The following is a 20,853-nucleotide window of genomic DNA, read 5'->3' as shown; positions in this document are numbered from 1 at the left end:
CAAGACATAAAATGGGAAAATCAGGACTTTTTGCATGCGATAATTGTTGATATATTTAAATATTTACCTTGTCTTCTTATATCAAATATCGAAGGTTGTTTGAACACTACCTTTACTCGACACCTTTTTGCTGAAACGAAGAAAATGAACAATGTCAATACGTATATAGAAGGGTTAATGCTATGGCAAGTCTTTTACTTTACTACTTTCAGTGCCACCTGGAATCGCTAATAATCTATCTTATTAAATTATCTTTGTTTTAAAACTTTCAGTTTAAAGTAGTAATACATCAACCAATTTTAAGAATTCTAATAGGGCACTTTATTGGGTTATTTATGAAAAACTTTATACGCAGACACTGGTGTACGTATTGGTGATTGGCGGCTGTTTTGCCAGTACCAGTAATCAGTACGTTTCGAGGTGCTTTTTTCATTTTATTCGATTTGATAAAGTTGAAAATCAAGTTATTGTAACAATATATCACGTTTTTCATCAGTAAAATATATCATATATGGCCAACCATTCAATATTTAGAGGTTATAATGGCAAGCGAGTGTATTTTGTTGTGGACTTTCACCCAGAAGTTGTATACCCGCCACCATATACGAGAGCGCAACCTTTTCAAGCCTTATTATAATATCATATAGTTAAATACAAATTGGCAATATTGTTATTTTCGACGCGAAGTTTGAACGAGGGTACAGGGGCCGTGCCGACCTTGTCCGAACCCCGGAAGAACTTGTCAGTGCGAGCTTCGCGCGCACGAGCAAAGTTGTTTCCCATACAACAAGTTAACACATCAATGAAAATGATCATCGTACTTCACTGGAAGATTTACTTGAAAAACGCTCAACAAGATATTTTGAAAATTGTTGTTGCTCGATTGCTGTTGCTGCTTCTACAAGCTCTTCATGGTGAGTCTATTGAGCTACACAAGACTAAAATTTTAACGATCAAAATCAACCCCTTGCTGTAAACAAGTCTGGCATGATGGTGCGTAGAGCTCTCTAGCCAAGACTTCGAACTTTTGGGCGCGCTTCAAAAAAGTACGCAGGTCTTCTTGTTGAGAATATAAACCCTGATTCCATCCAATAAGATGGCTACATTCGACCGAATCATATTATAATAATGCATAGTATTCTTTACCCGTGTTAACTTGTCCGTTTGATCAAACTTCCATCTAGCCAATAACTCTGTTATTGAAATGCATTTCATGCTGTATAACATACGTTACTTATCATTTATTCATCATAACTACGTATGTCATGCATTTCGCCCCTTTTAGTGTAACCTCAGGAATCTACAATAACTAACGTTGCTCCTATAATCTTAATATATTTTTTATTTAATATATTTAAGCAGCGGCGCTTGTAAAGTAAATACATAATACCACTATCTTGATTTGCAAAACACAAGTTCTGCGCCCCCATTGTCGTTCCCACGAGAAATTTTCATAACGGTTTGGGGGTTCGTTGATAAAATAATGGAAATAACAGACTCCCCGCTGATCATTAACGTTATTTATGGGCGCGGGCGAGAGGAGAGCAAAAATTAACGGTCTCGGCTGGCCTCGCCCATTAATTTTTGGCTTTCCTCTCGCCCTTGCCCAAAAATAAACGTTTATGGTCAGCGCGTCGTCCGTTATTTCTATAATAAATGCCAACTGTTCAAACAACCCTCGGCACGAAAAAGGACAAAGCTATTATTGAAATGCTCAATTAATAGCTCGTTGTCGAAAACGATATAAGGTTTATTAACAAATGCACTGGATGCAGTTTCACTTACCCGCTTGGAATCTTTGATATCAGCATCGTGATGTTATCATATTCTCTCTAAAGGATCGTGGAAAATTGAAACATGCGCATGGTAAATGTGACTTCTGTATTTAGGGGGGTGGAGGGGGTTGAGGCCGAACACAATCAGTTACGTTTACCATACTCATGTTTTAATTATCCACAAATCCTAACACCCCCACTAAACGAAAGTCATCACAAATTCATTGAACACTGATCTCTGTAATACGTGCCTATCAAATTAATATCTGGTAAATCTCAGAATATATATTTTCTACGATACATACAGAACGATATTTACGTATAGTACGATACGAATAAAATTAATGATGACATATTCGCTACCAATGCAATCCCACAATGCTTGTGAGTGCGCATGATAACTTTATAACGAGCGATTTTGATTGTTATGTTTTCGCTGAATAACTGAATGCGAATCTCGTCGAGAATTTACTGATTAGAAATGCATAAATATATTTCATTTTGGATGAAATATAGAGCAATCGACAAAGGTCACGGTCTAGCGCGAAATAAGTAACAGGTTTACTCTTGCTAAGGGATCCGACACCGCTAGTATGTCAGTGCGGTGAACATGATATATACCCGCGTACTTTGTGCTACGCTGGTGACCCTTGACACAAGTTATGACTGTTGCTATACATCTCATCCTGAACGAAAATATATCGATTCGTTGTATTTATTTTCAAGTTTTTTAATTTGTCGATGTAACTTCATAATTTTTTTGTTTGCACTCTCAATCAAAGTAAAATCTGTTGCAGCTTACATGGTTCTGAAGTGCAATGATGCATTCACAACTATTATGGGATCGCGATGGCGGTGACTATGCTGTCAAGGGAAAAATCGAATCACGAAGCAGTGACGTAAGTGTATTAATACTGGTGGGCCAGTTTCGCGAGCTATTACAAAACCCTTTAAGTGTAAGATAACACACAACAATATTGGTTTGAAAACCATAAATGTCACATTGTGATTTTTTCGTTGTGAATTTTTCTGTGATTAAGTACAGATATTAACATTTCTTTGAAATTTTTGAATTTTAATTTTAAACAAATTTGTGATCAGTTTTACATTTGTAATTTGTAAAAATGTTTACACCATTGTGTTGATTTTTTTCACCATACTTGAAAGTATGAGATTTCTTGCCAAATGCTTTAAAATTAATGTTTTCCTCATAAATATCAGCAATGGAATATGCAAATGCAGCTAAAGCAAAAATTACTTCTCCAAATCTGAACATCTTCATAATTTAACTGATATTTTTACTTTTTTTAAAATGAAAATTCATGAAATTTCAGGTTTTCGGCAAAAGGGAAATCGTTTTCGTGCTGTTTAAAAATGTTATACTATATGCCAACGATGGTAACACGAAATTTAACATGGTCACATGTATTCATAATTCAATAAACTTTTAAGTCTAGTTCAATTATGTTCTAGAGTAGACTTTGCTGAATTTTTTCGTTTCCGACTACATTTCATTCGACGTTATATATCTTATCAATGTACATTGGAAGTGAAACTGAAGCAAAAGGTGGAGCAAATTTAATTTCTTAAAGGACTTTACTGACACTTAGTGGTAACTGTTTAGTGTATCATTATAGTTCGAGACCAAAAAGAATATAATCTACTTTTCATCAAAGATTCAGTTTTATTGTGAAATTTGGGTACTACTTGCAAGTAAAAATCTTGATTATCGAGCAGTGACACGTTTTAGTCATCGACAGCTATTATTAATTCTAACGTCCAAACATCCTGACAGTAATGTTTTCAACAGTACAGATTCAAAAATTAAAACATATTGTTATTAGAAATCAAATACTTTTTTACCAGTTTCACATCCCTACTCTCTCGCGTGTTTATTGTTATTCGCTTTTGCATCGTCGTGAAAGTTCGAGCCATCTACTCTCCTCGTTTTTTTTAATAAAATATATTTATAGAGAGTAGCTGGCGCCAATGCTCTTTTGCGTCTGTATCAGTTTGGATAATATAGAGAGAGTTAATATATTAACAGCCACTTCACAAAGATCATCACCTGTTCTGTCATTACTTTCCTGAATTTCAAAACTATATACTGCGTGAACACAGTACATAACTGCAACTTTTGAGTCAATAAAGAAAACGGTGCAAAATTTAAGACAGTCTTACCTGTGCAACGGATTGGAATTGTTTAGGTTTTTCCTTGTATACTGGAAACAAATTCGCCAGTTCTGCCCGGGTAGGTGCCAGTCTTGTTCAGTGATCAATATAGGGCGAATGGTTTACTTGTCCAATGCACACCTGAAGACGGCCTGGTACTGAGGAACACACTCCAATGAAATGCTTTTACACTTATGCTTGCAATTAACTCAGAGTACGCCTGGCCAATTAGGTGACTCGAAATCTACTTTTGTTATTATCTACAGCAGTATACACGCTACGACACGTTCCCAGTAATTGCTATTAAAAAGTTAAAGTTTAAACCAGAAGAATCATAAAAACGTATTGTAGAAATATGCAAAGAGAACATTTGTCAAATTATTTTTCGTGGTATAATCGATAAGCAGACAAAAACAAAGGTACCTCAGAATGGAAAGTTGTAGTTGCCACGTTACAAAAATAACTGTTCTGAGTTTCCTCATGTTATTTGCATCATACAGTTAGTTTTCTGTGCAATTGTCACACAAAACATTTTGTGATTACTCTGCGCGCCGTGACATATCAGCCAACATCCACGGTACTTGTTGTAATAAAACTTGCCACGACCTTGCCTATTTGCATATCAAAGAATTGACCCTTTTCATAAGTCCAGCGCCCTCCTGTGGCCATTGTGAATTTGAAGTCAAAGCGAGACCACTTAGGAAACGCCTGGGCAGGGGCTGGAGGGTTTTCCCCAGTGGCCTCGCCTTGACTTCAAATTCACAGTGGCCACAGGAGGGCGCTAGACTTATGAAAAGGGTCGGCGTTGCTTTTTCAAGAGTACCGTCTTGTATTTTTATGACCTTGTCATAAGTAAATTATCCAATAAAATGTTTCGTTCGAGGCAACGGCTTAATTTTGGAGACTTTTTGGAATTTATTTGATAATAACAAGAAATAATCAGATACGTTCTAAAACCGCTCCCGTGTAACATAATTCACAAGTTCGAATCTTCATTGATCAACATCATGAAGAAAACAACCAAGATGAATTCAAAAGGTCATTAAGTATACAAATATGTAATCAGCTAAATTAAAAATACTAAATTCAGGTGATGTCTGTCCTTGTATCACCACTTGATATAACAAGTGTGATTGCCTTTTGTCAAGTCCTTATAGCTTTATATGTCAAAATGTGGTACCTGATTTGATATGTAAATTATGAATTAGCTGACATGAAAAGGAAAACATCTTTCAATGATATGATATGATTGTCTCATCAAAATAAGTAAGTACATTCTGATTTAGGTATCAAGTATTTGGTATATTTGATATGAGGCCATTTTGTATTAATTCAAACTCAAAATGCACTCTATCAAGTCGGCCATCGCAGAGACCACAATCAAAATCACTAGGCCAAATCTCAATTTTAGACAGAAGTGCTTTGATAACCGAAGTAACTTGTTACGAATTTCTGACTGCGAACCAACCACACATTATAGCATTCTTGAATCACTCATATATTACAGCGTGGTGATATTGACCGTTTTTAATGTACAGAGCCATAGCATTTTTGTACTTATCGCTGACGATAGAAAATCAGTGATAAATTTAGGGACAAAGGAGGTTCGGGCTAGATATCAACATATGCATTATACCTGCAGTATTGACATTGACATGAGCAGAGATTGCTTTCTTAAATTACAAGCAGAAAGAAATTAAAAATCTCGATTTTATTATTCAGTAATATAAGTAGATTTGCCAATGGAAAAGTCAAGATGCTAGATTGCCATCATGATTTCAACTATGTTAAATAAGTATATATGTTAAGTATTTAATACCGATTGCTGCATCAGTCAAATACATGTTTTGATAATGTGGTAGATGTTTCATTTTGATGAATTTTGATGGATTGTTTGTAACATTTTAGGCATCTAAGATGTAATTAATGACAACAACGGTGATTACGTTCCATAACGTTTTGTACTTTTATTTAAAACCTACATTTTCTGAGCCGCCGCCTTGATGTAACATATGTTATCACATGCACAAGCCAAGTTTGTCGTCTCCGAACAAAAAAATACGGGATTTATTCTCTGGTCGTTCTACGTCACGACAACCCGCGTCTATGTCATCAATTTTGGTGCGTCGGACCTTTTTTTGTCGATCTTCGGTGTGCTCGTAGATATGTAAACAATTAACATGGCGGCCGATGTTTCTCCCACGATCAAGTCATGTAATGAAATCGATATTTTCACAGACTACGACATTACTAATCCGAACAATGTAAACACAAGGTGTACCGCCTATATATTCCGAAGGAATTACGTGAATAATTTGCGGAAACAACGAACTCGAAGCTGGTCGCGTATACCGTGGGTTCCGTACGTAGCCTTGCAAACAGGGTCAGGCGCGACATTTACATAATAATAATAATAATAATACTTTATTGCATAACAACACACTTCGGGAAGTGCGGTAGAGCAAAACAATCAAACATTACACACATGTTCAGGTAAGACTGCTGCTGGGGATGAATCTGTAGTGTAAGAAATATACCTTAAAAGAGGTCTTTACAGTGTTCGCGCCGTCGAGATTCAGTCGATATTTGTTCCCGAAAAATAGCGTATCTTCGTCTGTGATAAATTTCTAGGACTATGCTATGAAATAGAGTATAACTTTGCGGAAGGTAGCCTACATGTACGTGTAGACCGAGAGCTGTCATTTGCTCCATACACGAACCATGGGATCTATTTTTTACATCCATGCACGAACGAACGTGAGCGCTTACGCACACGATGGACGACTGGAAATGATTGACAACTTGTGCACGGCGTACTGATATTTATTCCTAAAGTAGTTCAAAAGTTTAAACGCGGTATCGTCATGGAAAACTTATTTTATTTTGCAAAAAATAACGAATCCTTGGCTTGTGCATGTGATAAGTATATTATTCCCTAATATTTTTCTTCATTCAGCTCGGAAAATACTCGTGACGTAATGACCGTGTCACCACTCGTCTTCGACTCGTGGTGACACGGTCATTACGTCACTCGTATTTTCCTACGCTGAACAAAGAAAAATATAAGAATAATATCTAATTAAAAGCTGTTTAAATATGAAGTTTATGATGGCATTTAATTCAGCCGAAATTGCTTGACAAACATTTTGAATATGTATTGACTGACTGAACAAACATAATATATTTACTGCAAACAAAAATATTGGTATATTATTATACTGGCAAGATAATCTAATAAAATTTTCTGAAGTTACATTAAGTAGAACTTTATAATATAAAACACGTTTAGAAAGCTTAGAGAAGTTAACCATACATATGCTGTAAATAACACTCACATAATGCTCGTGTAAACAGACTATTTACTGTATTGACTTCTGACTATACAATGCTTTTATCAGCCGTTCGTGAGTGACCATATTGGCTACTCTATGTAAGTTAAGGACGACAGTCATTTTGAATTGTCACGAAGATAGTATCATTCCATGTAAAGGATAAACACTGTATGGGTTTTTGCATTCCCGTTTATTTTTTATCCTTTGCGGAAAGTACATGGTACTTTTTCAACATATGATCTATCTCCAATGCCATATAACTGTAAAGTCAGATCATAGTCCTGAGTGTTTCCATATTGGATTCTTGTGATTAAGTGAAAAGACAAAAACATGATATTGTCTTTAACATTAACGTTTTCATAAAGCTTACATATCTTATGAAAAAATAAACACATTTACTTGCTCAACTACGATTATTTTAAAAACTTAATGTCCTAGCCAAATGTACCGAAACCTTGGATGATGTATCTCCAATAGACGTGGAATAATACCATCGTCTTTTGATTAATACATGAGATCAAGGAATGATTTTTTGAGATTTAGCGTAAATATATGGCCGGTAACCTATTAGTAATAATAGTATCAGCACCAATGTACAATAATAGTAATGAATAATGAACGGCACATTTACATGACTATAATAATAACACAATAAGAAAGGCAGAAAAACATAACATCAATGTTAAATTACCATTTGAATGTATGAAAAAATGGCAAATCTTTGCCTATGGTGCAAAAACTTCAGGCACCATTATAATGTCGCTGGCGAGCCAAAGTCGACATCAAGTGATTCTGTATGAAAAATATTATAAAACATTTGCACACAGTAAAAAGGTATGGGAGATGTATGATTCTTAATTACCCTTCATCGCTTTGGATAACAGTCATTGACACAGCCGAATATATTGTCAAAAGGCTAAAACACTGACTGAATTTCGAAATTTTGAAGACATAATTTCATTAGGTATGCTGCTTTGAAACTCTGGACTTCCCTGCCTTGCTATCTCAAACAATTGTCAGGTAGTCAAGTTTTCCAGTCCGCATTGAAACATCATTTACTGAATCTACATTAAAGCTGTGCTTGTTTCTATCCTACACCACACTTAAACTTGTACTGAATAATTATTAGTATACTCAGGGGCCATTAACCTGACTAGTCCCATTAGGCTATTTTCATGGTCCCCACCAGATTATACAATACTGCCATGGTCTTTCGTTTTTTGACTTTGTAAAACTTCAGTAAGACACAGTTTCTTTTCATTTTCATTATTGTACATACTGTGAAGCATCTGGTGAAATTAAGCATTAATTCAAATACAAATGGTAGTAATTTGCTTGATACGATAACTTTTAATAATGTTAAACAGCACCACCAAAAATATAATATGAAGTTGCTTCGTTTATGAACTAAATGAAATGCTTTCTGTTACACAGAAGCATATCCATAAATAAAGGCCGTCATAGACAAAAATGACTATTAACGTTTAAGAAAATTTAAACTTCCTCTATTACTGTCCCCTTAAGTTGGTCCCAGAAGTGCTGCCTTTCATCCTCGTTTTCATCCCCTTCTGGCCAAGCAAAGTATGTCTTGGTATTGACAAAGAACTTCAAAATATCGGACATATCTTTCTGGGGAACTTTTTCCAACATAATAAACAAGAGAATACGCTCATCGTGCAGAGCGTGTAACATCATCGAAAATGCCAATCGCATTTCAAAATCACAGAATGAGCTCTTGACGAAATTTTCTGATACTATGAAGATTATTTTCCGGCTCTTTTTTATGTTATCCTCGATATTCGTAAATATGTCTTTTCCGCCATGGAAGTCCCGTGTGTGGATACAAAGTCTGAGTTCAAGTTCATCTTCCATAAAGGGTTGGAGCTGCTCATCGACCCAGTCGGCATCTCCTTCACTAAAACTGATAAAAGCATCGAAATCATACTCTCTTACATCCTCGACCCCAAAGTAGAGGGGATAGCGCTGTTTAATTCTGTTAATTTTCTTGTAAGCTTTATACATCAAATGCCATCGCTTCTTCCAAACTATTCGACTTACAAAGGGTATGGGTATTAGAAGAAGAACAATTACTACAAGTTTTATGTGCATCTCGTAACACGCTATTCTATGATTATCGACCGTAATGAATGGTTTACCAGAGAGAGAACTTGGCTCAGAACATGTATATGTCTGCCATGGTAGCGACCCATCCCTCGTGAATGATAGATTCTTAGCTGACATTATCCATTTCTGAATATGCTTTTGGTCGCAATCACAATTCAATGGGTTATTTTCAAAGTATAGGTTTGACAAATGAGTCATATGCTTAAATGTAGCTGGATCGAACATCGTAATCTTGTTGTTACTGAGATCAATCACTGATAGTTGTGCATTGTATTGAAATGTATCTCTTCTGACAAGTGGAATTTCATTATGTGACAAATCCAGAAATCGCAAGTTTGTTAAAAGTCGAAAATAGAATTGACAAAGAGCTATAATGCTTGAGTATGACACGGTTAAATGTTCTAGGTTCACAAATGATTGAAATATAATGCGATTTGTCGTTGGATTACATTGTGTATAAGTATCCCTATTGTCGTAATCTGTGTAGATAAATCGAGCAATGCGAACATTTTGCACCTCTCTAAATCTTATGTGATAATTATTGAGCTTCATAATTGAATAAGATAGATCAAGTTCCACCAACTGTGGTACATATATATTATACGAAGAACTGTCCATAATCGAAAGAGTCATACTGATCAGAGACTGGAAATTAATCACATTCTTTCTAAACGAAAAACCATAATATCTTATGTTGAGGATTTCGATTTTACTCGGGTCACAAGCACAAAATGAATATGATGCATGGCAGATATAACCGCGGTCACGATTGACAATGGAATAGAAATTGCATGTTCCTTTGTCAGGCCACGTTTCCATATAGTCGGCTTTCCAGTCGTTACCATAGTCATTATACACAACGCGACAGCACCCCTTCGAGTACACATAAATTTCGCCATCATAGTCAAACTGCAACACCTGAAGCATTGAAAGGTTTGCAATTGTGTCATAGTCGACCTCAAATGCATTTTGAACCATGTTCAAATAAGCGAGGTTCGGTAGACTATTTAACAAATTTTCTGGAATGACTAAAATACCATTTCTGCTGAGATCTAACAGCTTCAGTGATTCCAAATTTGAAAATGTGTCATTTTCTATATATCTCAAGGGGAAAGTGCTATGGTTCAGATACAGTGAATTCAATCCTTTGAAACATGAAAACACGTTGGCCATGGTGTCAGAGCCACTATTATAGAACAAAGATTGCACTTTGATGTACTCATTTGAATGAATTTCACAATAAGGCATCAAATACTTTGGTATTGTCAAGTGAAGTGAGTCAATGTCAGCATATAAAAGAGCACCCTTGATAATATTCGGTATCAATTTATCCAATTTGGGCATCGGGTTTGTCAAATTGCCCTCGGATAGGTAGTAGAGCCACTCTTCAAAATGTTGTTGTAAATCTACATTTTGAGGAACAAAAAGGGAAATTAACTCAAACTTGTCAGGCGAGTTTTTCGATATTTGCAGATAGGTCAGAGTTGTAATTCCTATGTTATATGGATACGTATAACCCCACAATCCTTCTACTGAAAATACATTAATTTTCTTTAGATTTGGAAAGCTTGACATCCAGTGGGAAAGTGAATTGTACTGACTGCTAGCATCTATGTAATAAAACAAGTACATGCCACAAAAGGACTTCAGAGAAGCAGAATCTGGACATCCCCAATCCAACAATGTGAGATACCTCAAGTCTTTCAAAACTTCAATTTTCATATCATTTGAGAGACAAAGATATTCGAGAAAATTTAATTCTTGAAAGGCATTAGGATCTATATTTATCGGCCCTCCATTTGACAGCAAGTTTAGATAGGTAAGATTTGATGGGCCATCGAGTATACGCTTATCTATATAATCTATTCTGTTCATCGAGAGGTCTAAGTGACTGAGATAACGAAAATCAGCGAAGGCATAAGGTTCAATACTGTGAATGTTTCCGAACGACAAATTTAAATGAATTGTATTCGATAAACCAACAAAGACAGATGAGTCGACATTCCCACTTCCTCTATTACTTACAAGATCCAAAAATGATAATGATTTTAGTTCGGCGAACTGCTTTTGATCCCATGAGCGTCGACGTCCATAGTTAAGCACAAGACGGTCAAGGTTTTGAAGACCCTTAAAGACGGATGCATCGATGTGCCTCAAGTTATAACAACTCGTGATATCCAAATTTTGCAGACTCGACATTCCCATGAAACTCCCTGGAAACACTTTGGTAAGATATCGGTTATAAGCAAGAACTAGATCAACTATGCCAGTTCGTGGGACCAAATCTATGGTACTGTGCTCAACTACAGTGCCCTCAATACAGGAGAATTTTCCAAATGACAGATCTAGAAGTTTCAAATTCGGCAATGGGTGAAACATACTGATATTTAGGCAGTTTAGAATAATTTGGTCAGTATCATTTCTTTTATAGTTAACCCACATCCTGAGTGTTTCAATGCTTTCAAGTCCTTCAAATTTGTATACGAATGTGTTGTTCAAATAGAGGCTGATCTCCAAATATGTCAGATATTTTAAACCATTCCAGGAACACGTGTTAAATTCTAAATTAACAATATCGAGAATTCGAAGGAGTTTCAAATTCTGAAGTCTGCTGAAAGCATTACATGGAATCGACTGAATTCCGTTAAATGAAAGGTCTAATATTTCAAGATATGGCAAGTTAGTAAAACTTTGATCTTTTATGATTCTGACATCATTATCACTCAAGTTTAATCTCTTAAGATTTGACAACTGTTTAAAGGAATATTTGTTCAGTTCTTTGATAAGGTTTCTATTGAGATACAAGTCTGCTGTAGATGTTGGAAGAAAGGTTGGTACTTCTCTGAGGTATAGGTTTGAACAATCGAAAGTATGTCCATACATAGCTTCGTCACTCAGGAGAGACAGACAGTACTTGTAAGTCACCTGTGGCTCCACTTCATCTGACATCACAACTGATAGTAGTAGACAGCCAAATACAGAAAACAATACCATTGCATTGGATATGTGCTTTACCTCGCTTGAAGACTCTGCCATTCTCGTCAGCCAAGATCTGTGAATTGTTTTGACAATTTAATATCTTGAATGTCTTAATGCATTCTTGAGGTCTATATATGATTATGAAAAATAACGATACTCTCATTACACTAACTTTCCAGAATAAGTACTAGCCCATTCTCGAGTGTCGCAATAAAATCAGATATATTTGCAAACTCTTCACTTACCGCGTAGTCTGTTTTAATTTCACATGACCAATTTCCTGAAAGGGAAGGAAATATAGAACGTCTATATGTACTGTATATGTAAACACCTTACATAGGTAACATGACGGGGGGACAAGATCTTTGCCTCTTTAGTTTCATCGAGTCTTTGGAAATTCGTATGTTCGTTATGAATAAATAAACAATATTCTTTATTTATATGTTACATAAGAGACGCATCGAAATTACTGCCGCGTGTTAACATGCTCTTCAGAAACCTAAGGCAATTTTCAGTTGTTTTACGTTGGAAACATTTATACACAAACTCCAGTAATGCGGGAGTATTAAGCATGATAAATAGTACGTGTTAGATAAGTTAAATGCTCTTGATAACTACCAAGTATTTTAGAGAGCACCTGTGCGATTGCTAAAACATTTGGTATGAAGAGCCATTAAATATCTATGCCCATTTCTTGAACTATAGTTAAATGAAAGTACCCTGTTTGTGAAATACACTTCATCATAAAACACACCGGGCAAAATGCTGGATATACAACAATATATACACATATTTTTATTCTGTACATTTGTCAAATACATTAAGTATACGAGTACGTATACTACTAAAATGCATATCATAGTACAGTGTACACTTTGTGTGCAAAGATCTGCATTACGTATACTCTTGATCTGCATAGTTATACTCTACGTAGGCCTATTTCAACGTATTGAAATGTTCCATATACACAGATATACGTTACGTATGCAATTAATAGAGAGGTTACGATTGCATCCGTAGCGAGAACGTAATGTAGAATGGCTACGCGTTCCATGCGCATAACGTTCTGCACAGATTCGGATTAAGACTTGACCGGCCCCGTCGATTGCTTTCCTCGGCAACAGTAACTGACTAGCCGAGCAAGGTTCTCATGTCCATGTGCCATCGCGTTCACCTGGCGATCTACTTAACTGCCCACCACTTATGCAACAGTCTGCTGAAGTTTACTCCTTCGATTTGCACTGAAATGATTTATATGCTCATAGACTTGAAGCAAGTTTAGATTGATAAGACTAGCTGTAACATCGCAGCGGTACTTGTGGCGTATATGGAATGCGCTCGGGTCAAGGGTCACCGCCACAGTTCCTGTATTCACCTTTAATCTAAATATGCCCATATATGGTCAAAGGGGCGTTCCTAGTTATTCAACTGCCCATGTGAGAGTGCTGTTTTTATAAAGCGGCGACCCGCTTAAAATCTCTAATTTGTTAGATTTTCCCTTTCCATGGTAACTGTGGCAAAATTCGAACAAGCAAATTACCTTTGAGACGTGTTCGTCCAGACTCACACACCCGACTCAAACAGTCGAATCGTCTAAAGGATTTTGCTCTGATATCAGGTTAATAACACAAACACAAGAACTTGAAAATTCGTAAATTTTACTTCATGTTTGACAAACAGTGTAAAGCCAAAAAGGTGAAAAAATGACAATGTTAATTTCAGTCTAGACTGAATGTTATCGACTGTGCAGTGTATGCGAGTGCACTGCAGGAAGTACTTTTGCTTTGCTCAGCGCAACTTTATATCTTTTTTGTCCTAAATACCTCAAAATCAGACGGCGATCGATGAAACCAAGAGCAACAACACAAAACGACAGAAATGTCAATTTTGAATATCAAGTCTACGACGAAGAAAGCGTGAAAATCGCCTAAGGAAAACGTGTTCGAGAAAAGTGGCCATTTCACGTAGAAAACAACTGCCAAACGACAAGCCTTCAACCGTCCCATTACAACTTCGCCGATGCTAACTAGCCATGTATGCAACCCCGAAATTTCGGGGTTAGTTAATATGCTAAGCCGATCGGAAGGTGTGAATCACGTACACATCGATAATACCAAAATCAAACGACTCGAACAGCATTTGCATGCAAGGCAGTGTGTGGAAACCGCGACTATTTCTCCTGTAAAGTTTGATTGAATATTATTTTCGTCACATTCCCTCTACAAGGGACTATGGTTTCGTGGTATTTTCGAATTCTGACACCACATGGCAATTGCGATGCGAAATCGGTACAAAAGAACTGAAAAGACGCTTCATTGTACCAACACCTAGCACAAAAGCTGAAAATGGTCGAATGACGTAAGCACGGTCACTCCACAAAAGCGAGTGGAATGACCGTGGCGTGCAGACTTCGCTCGACTTCTATAGCTTGTAGACTTGACTGCTACTAAAGTTCATATTTTACAAGTATAACTCCTACTTTCTTTCGGTCCGTACTTATGACGACATAGCAGCAGTTGTATACCTTACCTCATCCCACCTCTCAAGAAAAAACAGAGACATTGTCTATGTATTCGACATGAGTGCATTGCATCCTGATGTAGCCTCGCCAGTCACAATCGTTTTATCAAACGTTTTGAATCAGACAAGGACTTCCGTCAGAAGAAAATCGTAATGAAAATTTGAGATTGCTAATTCAGCAAGCAACACAGGCGATAATTGTTATTGTCTCATAGTCTTCAATCACTCCCAGCAGAACATGTACATCAAGCAGTGGAGAACGAATTCAATTTTTAAATAGCCAAGTGTAGGTAAAGCTACATCCGAATCAAAAATATAAAAATACAAAATTGAGAGTCCCTTGATGACGCCGATTTTTTTATGCCGGCCCGCCCGGTGATAATGAGGGGCCTCGAAGGGAATGATGTTAAGTTTCAGTCGTAGATAAAGGTTTTCAGTTCGGACTTTGATTTACTTGAATTTGTGGTGATTCGGACTCAGTATTTGCTGCATCAAAGGGTGTAAAGTGTAAGATGAACGCTCATGACTACGGTATTTACGAGCTGGTCATTAAACCACGGTGACTTCACCATAATTTTGAATCCTATCTGCGGACGGCAGTGGATCACGTGGTCCATGCTGCTTATCTCTCGCAAATGCCCGTGGCGAAAGGTTAGATCATGTTTTGTCCAAATAATGCATAAAAACATTGCAAAATTTGTTAAAACAACATTTGATGAACATTCATGATGGATTCATGGAGCATGAAAAGGTGTCGAAATTATTCCTGTGGTAGTGATTTGCATGCTTTTTAGAAAACTCGCTTTTACGTTGTTAGCCTTTTCTATTCAAATTAGATAAACATAATTATGCCAGCATAAGCGCATAAACGCTAGAAGCGAGGACTGCGTTCCTTTTTGAACAGAGCTTACAAACTGCAATTTACCGGTGGTACACATTATGTTTGAAAAGTCCCCTAAGATAAAAATACAGTGAGAGTGACAGTCACTGAAGGAAGACAATTTTCACGAAAACAAGGAATCTCTCACCGCGAGTTGTCGTTGAAAGGCAACCAAAGCCAATATCGTAATCCCCATTCTATGTTACTGCAGACATGCCTTCAAAATGACTCAGCTGAAACATGTTTGTGGCCATCGCTGAATTTTTTTAAAGGGATATATATATGTGTCACTTTAAAATCTTATCATTTAATGGCCAAAACAGTGACCATGAAATGTAAATTTCCATTTCCACATAAATGTTGGTATTTTAGTCCTGTTTGTGTAGCGTAGCCTCCGTCGATTTTATTTTCGCTGAACGAACGCGGCGAACAGTGATTGCTTCCTTGCTACCTGTTTCTCTTCGGGAATCGTCTCTTTGTCCATCTACATGTATCTTCTCTGTCTAATCTTCATACACAGTCGCTGTCACAAAGAGAATCTATCTATCCACCCACATGATCTATCTATCAGCTATTTGTCTGTCTGTTTTTTTTTTATTTATGCTAAACGCTAATGGAAAATACTGGTCGAGAAGTTTTATAGCTTGTTCTTTTGTGAAAAAGCACTTCGAATGACAATCACTTGAAGAAACTGGATTGCGAAATGAATTGCCCGGTCAACTTCCGTTGTCGGACAAAGACAATTTCGTTTGTGTGAAACAGAGGACAAGGCGACATTTCACTTTTATATGATATCCGATATTTACGGCTACTAGACTATACAATATCGAAATTAGATTGGCTTAGCCAGATCAATAAAGGGCTGAAATCTCCGATATATATTGAATATTTACGCGCCATTTTACTGAATCTAGTATCGTCTAGTATCGAAGCTAGAGTCAGTCCTTGGAAGTCGGGTTTGACCAGAACTGTAAGGTGGTGAAATCTCCGATATATATCGGATATTTACTTGCGATTTGACTGAATCTAGTATCGTCTAGTATCGAAGCTAGAGTCAGTCCTTGGAAGTCGGGTTTGACCAGAACTCTGAGGTGGTGCAATGTCCGATATATATGGGATATTTAGTTGCGATTTGACTGAATCTAGTATCATCTATCGAAGCTAGAGTCAGTCCTTGGAAGTCGGGTTTGACCAGAACTGTGAGGTGGTGAAATCTCCGATATATATCGGATATTTACGCGCGATTTGACTGAATCTAGTATCGTCTAGTATCGATATTAGAGTCCCGAAATCGCCGATAAATATCGTGTAAATATCGGAGATTTCACAGATCCGGCGTGCTGAGACACAAGGCAAGTAGTTCTAGTATCGTCTAGTATCGATATTAGAGTCACCAAATCGCCGATAAATATCGGGTACATATCAGAGATTTCACAGATCCGGCGTGCCGAGGCACGAGGCAAGTCATTCTAGTATCGTCTGGTATCGATGTTAGAGTCCCCAAATCGCCGAGAAATATCGGGTAAATATCGGAGATTTCACAGATCCGGTGTGCCGAGGCACAGGGCAAGTCATTCTAGTATCGTCTAGTATCGATATTAGAGTCCCCAAATCGCCGAAAAATATCGGATAAATATCGGAGATTTCACAGATCCGGCGTGCCGAGGCACAAGGCAAGTCATTCTAGTATCGTCTGGTATCGATGTTAGAGTCCCCAAATCGCCGAGAAATATCGGGTACATATCAGAGATTTCACAGATCCGGCGTGCCGAGGCACGAGGCAAGTCATTCTAGTATCGTCTGGTATCGATGTTAGAGTCCCCAAATCGCAGAGAAATATCGGGTAAATATCGGAGATTTCACAGATCCAATGTGCCGAGGCACAGGGCAAGTCATTCTAGTATCGTCTAGTATCGATATTAGAGTCCAAAAATCGCAGAGAAATATCGGGTAAATATCGGATATTTCACAGATCCAGCGTGCCGAGGCACAGGGCAAGTAATTCTAGTATCTACTAGTATCGATATTAGAGTTCCCAAATCGCCGAAAAAATATTGGGTATCCTAAATATCGTCGATTTCACATACGCGGCTTCCCATGGAACAACCGCAGTTCATTCTAGTATCGTCTAGTATCGATACTTGTCCGAAATCATCAAACTTCGATACTAGATTGTAAATATCCGATAATTAAAAATTGTGCAAAGTCGCGCCCTCATGGTGAAAGACTGCCGCTCTAAAGATACCCAACGTTTTATTCAGATCAGAAGGCATCCATGACCCACTGGGTTTAATCTCCGCTACTGCTAAACAACAGCATCTCGTTGGCGTGATACACATGGTAAAAATAATCGATCCCTATTTCTAAGTTTCTCAAAAGAAGTTCAGCATAGTAATAAAGTTTAAATTTGATCATGACACACTACAATAATATCAAGATATCGTTCGGAAAACGGGTAATGATTGGATGAGGTGATCGTAGCCTAGTAGTACCAGAAAATTATCTGATTACATCTACTCTCTCCCATGGAAATTTGAAAAATTGAAATAATCTGCCTCGTAGTCGTTTTAGGGCAAGGATATGGTGAACAGTAGGACGCTCGTTAGCTTCATTGCTTGTCAACAACTTGAACAAGCAGAGGGTATGCAGGATCAAAATGTCAGAAAATAAAATCTCCGGGGATGTCACTTTACTGCATTGCAAGTTATTGATGCTATGCTCGGACGGAGAAGTGTTTTAGCATTCACAGAAGGTCGATCGACACTCTTTAGCAACAGTAAAATTGCGCACATGCGCTCGTCACTGATATGAAAACCTAGCTTTAACTAATGTTTTACGGCTGAGAAGTGAGCCTTCACGATAAGTGCAGGTATAATGTGATTTCAAAAAAATGGAAAAAAGTCCATGGAAATTTGTGGTGTAAATTTTCTTCTGTAGTACTGTTTGATGCGGACCATCGCTGGTGCAGTCAGCCAAAAATAAAGTCGTAGTCTTACACCATGGAGCTAGAAACGATCTGGCTCCATGCTACACCGATACGTTGTGACGCTATATAAACCGCTGATGATTTATACACGTCTAGGTACACATAATCAGGTGCCAATGTGCTCTTGCATTGCACGGCCAAAACCGGTATCGATTTATCAACGCGTGACAGTCCCTCTCCAAGCAAGAGACTCCTTTTCAAGCTTTCTGGGTCAACCCATGGAGGTAAGGGTCAGCCATAGTCCGTATCGTGTTGAGGACTTGAGGGTGAGCATATCAAGGTCCGCATTGCCAAATTCATCGTCAATAATCCCCTCATTAACTAATACTGTGAGCAAACTAACTTCATTTACACTTCGCCGCGAAATGCATACAGGTGGCGCTTTTCGCATCTAATTAACAGGCGTTAATAGGTGTCAAGTTAGCATCGGGGAAGTTGTAATTGAACGTGTGACATCATCAGAACATGATGAGAGTGCGCAAAAACTAATGACTTATCAGTTCCCGTTTCGTTCCCGTATGAAATCTATAGCTCTCTAATATTGTGTTCCATATACGTCAATATACGTAAATACACTGAACGTATATCAAACATTTTGTCAAGTGGCAGGCGCTTTACTCATTGAAGATTAAGCAAATATGCTCAATACCCGTATTTGGTAAGCCTACACTCTACTTGATATGACATGTTCGGGAGGTCTTCTTCCGATCCATGATTTTATTATAATATCGCAACACCTTTCGATACGTTCAGTTGTGAGTTCCTGCATTATCATATAAAGTATACCTTGATATCTACTAGAGAAATGAAACGTTTCGATACAAACTGCATAAAAACGGGAACTTTCTATTGCGATCAGAATCTTTCCTGTTTCTCGCTATCTTCATCTTTGTACAAAATATTTACATTTATTACATTTTAAAGAATATTGTCATGTTTTGTGATGACTCAGTTGTACTATGTATGACCCTGAGCTAACGATCCAAGGAAATGGCAACAATGAACATATCCCGTGCTCAAAATTATGTCAAAAACTCATGAATTATTAGGACACGGGGTATTAACAAAATCAGAAGTATTAGAAGTCAGTGATTTGAAACACGCAAACTATTTTAACATGTCTTTGAAACACCAAAATCACACGTTGACATTTCTTTCTTACAAACGTTTGAGAGATGTAATATTCAACACTCTGCACCCATCTCAAATTACTCAAACACAGAGATTTCGGTTATTCTAACTTTGTTTTATTCTTAAACTTTTAATGTTATCTTTCTCGTCAAAGAAGCTGACTTCCCATTTCAGGATAAGGTGACAAGTACTATCAGATAAGATAAAAACATGGCTTTGCTCGCGGGCAAAACATTATATAGTACCCTCTCTCAAACTCATCAAACATCATCGGATTTGGAGTGATTATTTTTTCTGTAGGTCACATACAACTATCAACTTGAGAATCAAAGTATTACTAAACAGATGAAACAAAAAATTGCCATGTAATTTATATATATCCACATAGAGAACAGCATTGTTCATATTTTGAGCTGGGTAGTCCATCTAGAACTAAATGTTACCTGCAACACAACCCTCTTCATAAAAAAACGGAAATTATTATAGTTAGAGATGCGCTATTAAAGTTCCATTAGCTGTATCTTCCGGCGATTTTTCCGTTAGTTTTGATTGAAATGATCACTGGCTCATGTTGAATAGCCTGTCAAATAACAGAGAATCGCATATTATACGGAAACATTACGTGCCCTTCAACTAAATAACATGTGAATTTACAACGAAAATTTAAATTTTTGTCCGGACAGAAATACAAACTCTGTTGACACGCGGACTGCAACGTATGCATTCTTCTGCACCTGCGCGAGCCATCTACAGCAATTTCAAAATAAATATTCATTACTTATGCCCGGTACTTACGTCGTAGTCCATTGTCCGAGCACGTTGCGTAGCCAGATATCTGGCAATCCACGACGCATTGTTGTTTTGATCCCGCAATAAACGTGAACTTGTACATCTGGCGTGATCGCGGGGTCACCATATCTACGTTCTCCCCAGCACGCTGAGCATGCCAGACGT

This window comes from Ptychodera flava, chromosome 10 (genome assembly GCF_041260155.1).
Source record: "Ptychodera flava strain L36383 chromosome 10, AS_Pfla_20210202, whole genome shotgun sequence".
Taxonomy (NCBI): domain Eukaryota; kingdom Metazoa; phylum Hemichordata; class Enteropneusta; family Ptychoderidae; genus Ptychodera; species Ptychodera flava.
This window is presented reverse-complemented; position numbering follows the sequence as displayed.